The sequence below is a fragment of the Poecile atricapillus genome, chromosome 1 (genome assembly GCF_030490865.1).
Source record: "Poecile atricapillus isolate bPoeAtr1 chromosome 1, bPoeAtr1.hap1, whole genome shotgun sequence".
In the NCBI taxonomy this organism is placed as follows: domain Eukaryota; kingdom Metazoa; phylum Chordata; class Aves; order Passeriformes; family Paridae; genus Poecile; species Poecile atricapillus.
The window spans coordinates 130,097,722-130,107,523 of NC_081249.1; positions in this window are offsets into that span (position 1 = coordinate 130,097,722).

Sequence of the window (9,802 nt, forward strand, 5' to 3'; positions counted from 1 at the left end):
CTATAGCTTTTGTTCCTTAGTCTCAATTGCCTTAGTCAGCCTGCCCCTTCCAGTCTTCCAGAATCGCATTTATTCAAACTCCGTCTCACTCCAAAAAGCTAGACCAGTAAAACACAATGTATTTTTGTTAACCTGGCTCTGTAGCTGGCTGCATTTCATCCTCATTTTCCCATGTGCTGAAATGCAGTGCAAATCACTGTCTATCTTTGCCACCTAGTGGGAAGCTTGATTTTACAATTGTCTTTGAGCTACTTCACTTTAAAAATATGATTATGACCTTCAATAAAATTCTGGGAAAGGATCTCTGGTGAGCCTTCTGAAAGCGTGGTCAAAGTGTGAAGTATGTCTAGAGTTTCAATTACAGAGGAAGTTAGACTAAAAAGGGTTTGAAATATTGCATTGCTGTTCGGAAAGTAAATGTAGCTTTTGAAATAAATTAGAGATTTTTCAAACCCTTACATAACAGGTAGTATCAAAGCATGATTCATTTCTGAAAAAAACAAAAATCTTGGCATTCTTACTGACACTGTTAGTTATGTTTGTTTGTAGGTTCCTCTGTTCTGAGGTTAAGTTGGAATATTGTCAGGTCTGTCCTTCCTCAAATTATATACACATATAAAATTGATACAGATAAAGGTGAGAAAGACTGTTAGAATTAAATTAAAATTTCTTGCATTATTAGAGAAATCATGATGTTGCTGGTCTATGACTTTAAAGAAAACAAAACTTAACTCAAGTCTTTCCAGGTATCTGTTAATTAAAATCTTTCCAACTGCACCAATGTAAGACATCAATCCCTGGCAGTTATCATCAGTGTCACAAGGATGCAAACAGTAAGAACTCAAGTCCTGGGCTGTAGGAGTCTGGCCAAGGTCTGGTTGGCTCCCACCTTGGAACCATGTTGGTTGAGAGTAATGGTGACAATAAAATAAAAGGACTGATGTGATGGAGTAACCCGAAACAGAAATACTTTAATAAGGGTAAAACAACAAATGAGGTAATCTGAACACCAAGTGTAGGGTGAACTCCAAAGGCCAGGGCCAAGGTAGGTACAAAGTATATAAGGGGTAGGTTAGGGGCAGAATCTGAGGGCAAGGGTCCAAGAGGAAATAATGACTAGGAATATGCAAAACAGTGCATCACACAACAACCAATCAGAAGGAAGAACTGGGGAACTTCCTAGAACCACAACCTTATAAATATAGAACATCCCAGGGGGCAATGCTGTCAGGGTACTCCTTACCCTAACTACATTGGCCTACAGACCAGAACCCCTCATGGTTTTATGTTAATATTTATGGTCTGATCAGCCCCAGCACTGAGCATTTGAATCTTTTACTCATGCTTTGCAGAGGCACCAGTTACTTAAGCCAACAGCTGTCGCCCTGAGAATCAGACCTTTCAGTATTGTTTTCGTAATTTCTAACCACTTTCCCAGGAAAGGAACTATGAACATAGATGTTTATACATTCCATTAAAGACATGTCTTTTGATGGATGTCTTTCACGGCCAGTGTGGTTGGGAAGGTGATAATCTGACTATCCAATCCCTGGTTGTTGTCGAAAACCTATAAATACTGAAAGAACAAATAAATTTCCTTCTTTTTTCATCACACTTCAAGCTGCAGCTGTGTGAATCATTTTGTGTCCGACAGTGACATCTGGTGACCTTTGATGGGTATTGCAGGTGACAGTAGCAGCGTCCTGTCCAGCCCTGGACCATGGCTGCCTTCGGGTTTTCCCCAACGGAAGCCTTGGCTGTGGGGGTTTGGCGAGCTGTATTTGATCAGAAATGGACTGATGTTTTGGATGCTGATTTTCAGCGGTTGTATGCTTATGGGAGAGCTGAAGGGTTTTTCCTATGGCTGAGGCAGTTTTTTCGAAGCTGGCTTGCGACGCGTTAGGCAATTCCCTGATCCAAGCGATGTCTGTGGCATATGATGCCGACCTGGCCCGGCTTCTGCTGACCTGGCGGCAGTGTGACTACGCTCTGAACAGCTGCGCGTTTTCTTCTGCCAGGTCAGTGGTCGCTTTCTCTGACCTGGATTAGAGGGACGGCCCGGACTCCAGCTTTGGGAGCAGGGCGGAACTTTCCCTCTCCCCGCATGACGCGGAGCTGGGGGACAGCTGTGTCTCGAGTTCTGAAGTTGTCTCCCTTGGGGTTGCCGGGGCCCACCTGCAGGTTTGGTCCTGCCCAGCGGGCAGTTGCGGGCGCCGTGGAGCAGGTGGGTGTATCCCTTCCTCGCCCGGCACCCCGGCAGCGAGTGCCTGGGGCGGGGTCGCCTCTTCCGTGTGCGTTCCCAGTGCAAAGCAACGGGGAGCTACCTGAACGGGGGGCTGCACCACCCCTAGAGACGGTGTCAGGGACGGTCCCATGTCCCCAGTGCAGCTGGACTGTGCCGTACCCCACAGTGGGGGACAGGGTGAGCCCGGGCTCCGTGCCGGTGGCCACGCGTGTGCATGCGGTCCCTGTTCCAATGCGGGGAGGGCCTGTGCTGCTCCACGCGGAGCAACCAGCACCAATTCTTGGGCTTTGTGTCCCCAGGGTGATGTTGCTAGGGGTGATCCCGGATACCGGGCTGGCTTCTGCTGGCTCCATGGTGCTGGCTTCGCCTCCTGCAAGACAAGGCCCCCCCTTGGCAGTGGAGTGGGACGGTGCCACAGCTCCGCGGGCCATATTTCTCCCTGTGCCTCGGTCTCCTGCTGTGCTGGGGGTGGGCCGTGCAGACCTGGCTCCACCCCGCCTCGGGTTCCTGGGCATCACCCGAGCCTGCGGCTGGAGCAGGCACGTCCCTGACATCTCCTACAGCCGAGACAGCTGCGGAAGATCAGGAAGATCTATTTTGTTTTCTCATGGCTCGGGCGGTGATGCCGCTGTCGAGAAGCTGATGGCCCCCAAGGGCAAAGGGTCCCGGGCCTCTGAGGCTTCTTCAGCTGGCCTGTGGACTTTGCCCCCCTGCCAGGTGAGGGCTAAGGCTGGTGAGGTGGCTGGCTGTGATTCTGTGCGCAGCCCCCTAGATGGTAGGGATGGCTCCTCTGGTTCAGCTGGTGCTGTGGCACCAGGCACTGTGTTGCATTGTCTTCCAGCCAGGTGCCTGGCCATGTCTTGGGGGACTCTGTGGGACAGGGCATAGCAGGTGAGGGCATTCCTCTGGATGGTTATCAGGCATTCCCTGTGCTTCAGGATGCGACTCAGAGGACTCATCAACTGTTATCCTGGAAAGCTGTGGCGAATCTCTGGGAGACAGCTGAGAAACATGGGTTACCTTATGATATCCAGAGTATAGCCCATGTTCTTTTTCAGCCGGTGGAATATGACATTTTTGAATCACAATGGGCTCAGATGGTCTGTTGAGTGGTGCAGCAGAATACTGCCTTGGGTCAGCAGGATCCCAGGTGGGTGATTGTCTCTGATGCTCTGCTGGTTAAGGATGGCTTTGCTGACATTGGTAGATGGGTTGGCCTTGACTATACTGTGCTTGAGCAATGCAAAGAGACAGGCATGGCAGGGTTAGTGTGGACCATAGAACTGGCCACCCCGAAGGAGCCTTTTGCGATGGTTGTCCAGCAAGCTGATGAGTCTTTTCTGTGATTTGCAAATCTGCTAACTGCTTCTGTGGAGAGGCAGGTGCAGGAAAGTACAGCGAGGCAACTTGTGCTCAAAAGCCTTGCAAGGTCTAATTGTAATGCTGTGTGTCAGAGAATCATTGGGATGCTCCCTGGTGATCACTCTCTGCCGCAGATGGCTGCAGGTGTTGCTGCTGAGGAGCCGCCTACTGTGGCTGCCATTCTGCGGCCGACGTGGGTGAAGCCGCAGGGTGGGCAGCGGCAACAGGGGACTGCTCAGGCCAGCAAGAAGCAGAAAAAGAAGGCGCAGGGGGCCTTGACTCCTTTGTTTTACTGTGCCCAGTGTGGTAGGCTGCATCATGTGGCGATGTGTGCAAGGCAATGGTCCATGCCAATGGTCAGCCTCTGTCGGGCTCGGGGAATGGGAAACCGAGCATGATGGGGAGACATGCTCAGACACAAGCCTCTCTTCACAACCCGGAGCCAGTGGAGGTTTACTTGGCCAGCACCTCCAGCTCAGCGGGCCTTGATGTCTGCACGGTGGACACGGTTGTCTTAGACTCTTGCAGGATGTGCAGGGTTCCTTTGGATGCTTTTGGTCCGGTGGGTGAGGGCATGAGTGCTCCTCTTGTGGGGAGGTCTAGTACCACTGCTCAGGGCATCATTGTGCACCTAGGAATCATTGATTCGGACTTCACGGGGTGGATTTATGCCATGGATTCCACACTCACCCCCCTGTCACTATCCCTGTGGGAACCCGGCTTGCTCAACTTGTGCCTTTTAAGTCTCGTGCTCGCAGAGCTGAGAACCAGCTGCAGGGAGATGGCGGCTTTGGGTCCACTGGGCCACCTCAGGTTCACTGGACTGCTGTCCTGATGACCAAGGATCATCCTGAACAGGTCTGCACCCTGTCCATCCCTGGTGAGATACTGCCAGAGGATAGCCTCCATGAGCTTCTTGACACTGGTGCGGATATCACGATTGTCAGGTTTGCTGACTGGCCCCTGGAGCGGCCCTTGGAACCGGTGTGGACATCTGTCGCAGGGTTGGCAGGAGCAGCACAATGCTATGTGAGCCAGAGGCCCATGTTCATCATGAACCCGAAGGGAGACATGGCCATGTTTTGGACATATGTTACAAAAGACTCACAGATAACTCTCTGTGGGAGGGATGTTCTGGCTGCATGGGGAGTGCATATCAGGACAGATTTTTGATGGGGGCCACTGTGTTGGAGGGTGCAGACTGTCCTACGCCTCCTATACTGTGGCTGGTGGAAAAACCCGTTTGGGAGAATCAGTGGCCCCTCCCTCATGATAAACTAGTCGCCCTCCGTGATTTGGTGCAAGAACATTTGGACCAGGGTCATCTGGAGCCTTCTACCAGTCCCTGGAACACTCCTGTTTTCTGTATCAAGAGGAAGTCTGGAAAGTGGAGGTTGCTGCAAGACCTCCGGAAAATTAATGCTATGATGGAAAGCATGGGGACATTGCAGGTTGGAATGCCATCTCTTACCATGCTTCCTGCTTGCTGGCCAGTCCTAATCATCGATTTGAAGGATTGTTTCTTTACAATTCCTTTGCATTCCGATCACAGACCAAAATTTGCCTTCTCGGTGCTGGCTGTCAACAATGCTTAGCCTGCACAGAGATATCAATGGAGGGTTTTGCCACAAGGCATGTGGAATTTGTCTGCCAATTGTCAATGGTATGTGGCTCAAGCCCTGTCTGGAGTTCACTGGCAGTTTCCTGATGCTCATCTCTATCATTATATGGATGACGTCTTGGTGGCTGCACCCACCCAGGATGAACTGCTGACCATACAGCCTCGGCTGATTAGTGCCCTGAATTCTCATAGGCTGCAAGTGGCTCCAGAAAAGGTTCAGCGCCTACCTCCTTGAAAGTATTTGGGGGTCAAAATTTTGGAACGAACTGTCCAACATCAAGAGGTGCAATTGTGCATTCGGTGAGGGCACTGAATGATGTCCAAAAGTTGGTGGGTGTCATCACTTGGTTGTGTCCCTATTTGGGACTGACCATGGCACAGCTGTCTCCCTTGTTTGATCTGCTGAAGGGAGACTCTGATTTGAAGTCACCTTGGACACTGACCCTGGAAGCACAGCAGGTGCTAGAGGAGGTTCAGCAAGCAGTTTCTGCTTGTCAGGTTTATCACATTGATCCTTCCATTGATGTCGCTGTTTTCATTACCACTCCAGATTTGCATCCCACAGGTATCATTGGCCAATGGAATGACAAATGGTCCGATCCCTTGCATGTCCTGGCATGCCCCATCAGCCACAGAAGACGGCAACTGCATTGTTTGAGCCGATAGTTTGCTTGATTGTCAAATCCTGGCAACAGTGTTTGCAATTGATGGGTGCAGATCCCACAAAGATTGTGCTCCCAGTACCACAGGAGGACTTCGAAGCTTTGTGAACAGTATTTCTCTGCAAAGTGCTCAGGAGAACTTTTCCGGGCAGATCACCTATCATCTTCCCAGCCATCAGCTGCTGCAGCTGGCAAAATCCACTGAAATTTCTTTGTGACCCAAAAATAGTCAGGAACCTGTGCAAGGACCCACCATCTTTACTTGATGGTTCGGGGAGGACTGGGAAGGCCATTGCTACCTGTAAGGATGGATCTGAGTGGCAGATTTGGAAAGTCATGAGGATGGGTCAGCCCAATTGGTAGAAATATGGGCTGCTGTAATGGCGTTTCAGGAATTTTCCCAGGAACCTTTCTATCTGGTTACAGACTCTGCCTATGCGGCTGACATAGCCCAGCAGTTGGGTCATTCGGATTTGAAGGAGGTCAGTAATCCTGCTTTGTTTTGTTTACTGAAGGCCTTGTGGAGTGCCATTCAGGCCCAGGTGCATCTGTGCTACGTTCTGCATGTAAGGAGTCATACCAATTTGCCAGGGTTCATTGCAGAAGGTAACGCGAGGGCTGACAAATTGGCTAACCCAGCATGGGTTTCACCTCAGCCTGACACGCTCAAGCAGGCCAAAGCATTGTATGATTTTTTTCACCAGAATGCTCATACTTTGCAGAAGCCATTCCAGTTGATGTCAGCTGAGACCCATGACATTGTTGAGTCTTGTGATGACTGTCATGTGCTTGCTGCGCCTTTGCTAGCAGGGGTAAACCCCAGGGGCCTTAGGGCCTTGGAGCTTTGGCAGGCAGAAGTCACTCAAGTTGCCGAGTTCGGCTGGCTCCGGTATGTGCACGTCAGCGTGGAAACTTTCTCCTCTGCAATGTGGGCTTCCTCTCACACAGGAGAAAAGACCCACGATGTCATTGCCCATTGGAGGCAGGCCTTTGCCTTTTTAGGCATACCTTCTGCTGTGAAGACCAATTAATGGTCCTGCCTACGCGTCTCAGAAGGTGCAGCTGTTCCTGCACTTGTGGGGTGTGTCACACAAGTTTGGTATCCCTCATTCTCTGACAGGTCAGACTATTGTGGAACATGCTCATGGTACACTAAAGCAAGTTCTACTACTTCTACAGAAGCAGAAATGGGAAATGCAGGGTGAAACCCCACACAGTCGCTTGGAAAAAGCTTTGTATACCCTCACGGTGCTCCAGAATCACCTCACGGTGCTCCAGAACTCTAATAACCCAGTCATGTTGAACCATCACCTTTCATTGTGGGCTTCGGATGAGCTGCATCAGCCTCAAGCAAAGTTTTGAGTGAGGAATTTGGTCACCAAGAAGTGGGAAGGTCCTTTTGACCTAATCGCTTTGGGGCGCGGGTATGAACATGTATCCACAGATACCGGGGTATGCTGGGTACCTGCAAAATGCGTTTCTCCTGACCTGCGACCACAGAGGCAGCATCCAGCCGATAAATGGGTTGGAGACTGACCAAATTGAAAGTCATCCAATGGATGGGCCATTGGATGATGACTTGGATGCAGATGATGTGAGTGATCACCCCAATGACCCGTCCACAAGCAGACACTGATGCCGAACATGTTTTCATTTTTATTTTTGTAATGGAGAATGGGTGAGATATCACCCTGAATCTAAAAGCCTTCTGATATTGTTTGGAGCATTGTTTGTTTTCTCTGTTATTTTCCTTTTGGGTGTTTAAGATATTGTGTGTTTTCTCTTTTCATTTTTCTTTTCTTTTTTTTCATTTTTAAAAGACAAAAAGGGTGAGATGTCACCCTGAGAATCAGACCTTTCAATATTGTTTTCATAATTTCTAGCCACTTTCCCAGGAAAGGAACTGTAAACATAGATGTTTATATGTTTCATTAAAGATATGTCTTTTGATGGATGTCTCTCACGGCCAGTGTGGTTGGGAAGGTGGTAACCTGATTATCCAATCCCTGGTCATTGTCAAAAACCTATAAATACTGAAAGAACAAATAAATTTCCTTCTTTTTTCATCACACTTCAAGCTGCGTCTGTGTGAATCATTTTGTGTCCAACAGTGACAAACAGCCATTTTATTTTTCCCATGACTGGAATTAAGCTGTTTGCAAATGGCCCAACATCAACTGAACCTATGCTATCAGTACTTCAGAGTATATTTTTTTTAGTTTAAAGAATTATTTCATATACATTCTATCTTTAAGACATGTTACAAATATATCACAGCGCTAAAAGCACAGGTTGCTAACAACTGAGCATTCTCTGCTTCTGGATGGGCTGAACAGACAATACAAGCTAAGGTAAGGACACAGATTTGAGCCACATGACTGTAGAGGTCGACCTGGCAGCTTGACTCTGTTGGCCTCAACTGTCCCAGGATGCAGCTGTGCAGTCTTGGCCAGGACAGAAGCACAAATGCAATGTAACAACATAGTGTTGCTCCTTGGGGGTTATATATCCAAAAGTGTGAGGATGAAAGGGTCATGAGATCTTCTGGGGGTCAGAGTATGTAACTCATAGAAAGAGACTTACTTCAGGGATTGAGAAAATTACTAATAATGAATTTTTGTTTTTATTTCCAACCAGTGCTCAAACCTGTAGTATATTGATAAAACACAACTGTTAAGATTTACAGAAGCATTCCAGTATACATAATAAATAAAAGTCAGGTTTGTGAAAAGTTCATAGACACAACCAAATAAAAGCAAGCAGCTACTTTTTAGTGGTATTCTACTAAAGGAGTCCAAGTTAAATGCTTTATGTATCTCTCTCTCAATCTGAATGGATGCCATCCATATAGCTATTTGTTACCAGTATCCTTAAATCAAATCAATATTCAAGTCATATTCTCTAAGATGTACTCAACTGTGCTGCGATGTTGCTTGCACTATCACAGGTAAACAGGATGACACAACTCTCTCATCTGCTAGCTAATATGAAGCACCATGACATTTTTCAGGCTGTGACACAGAAGGAAGATTACCTATGTTCCCATGTCTCCCTCCTACCAAACAGATTTATTTAAACAGAATTATCTTCCCCACATTTCCATCTTGACTTAATGTCATGCTGATGCTGCATTTTCTCTATAAGAGGGAATCAAGCAGTTATTCTTAATTCTTAAGATTTAATAGACTTGGAAATGGTGATTCATTACTTTGTCAGCTCTCTATCAGCTCTTCAATTTGGTACTTTTCCAGTATTCCAGTGGAGTTAAAGACAAAGGAAATCAAAGGAAGTCCTTAATCATGTTCTAGAATAACTCTTATGCTCAGCTTGGCATTCATTGAAATATTCCTGTCATCCTATCTTCAATTTGCCTGAAGATCAGCTTGCAAATGGAAATGGGTCAAGGAAGACCCACACAAAGGACTGCTTTGATGAAAAGAGAGAAAATGCATTTGATTCATCTTTCATTTCCCCAATATCAATTCAAGTTCATTACACAAGGCTAAGTGATTGGGAGAGAGAAAAAAACCCCAACCTAACAGCCTTTTGGAGGTTTTCCATCCACTGAAGACTGTTTTGAAAGCATTTTGACATTAGCAATAATTTTTCCATTGCTGCCTTCTTTCCACTTTAGGCCATATTTGGATCTATATTTGGATTATATGTACCGTGCAATATAATAATAAACATGTTTTTTAGAAATGCTAAGCAAATAGTTTTCTTGACCTCTGCAATATTGAATGACAACTCATTATTATGAGTTGTGATATCTTCTAGTTCCATAGGGAATATTCTGAACAAGCATATAAACCAAGTATACAGTTACTATGATTTGTGGGGCACTCATCCAAATTGCATCAGCTCAGGCACGTCAGTTAAACATGACGCATGCTGCCAAGAAAGCTAGCCTGG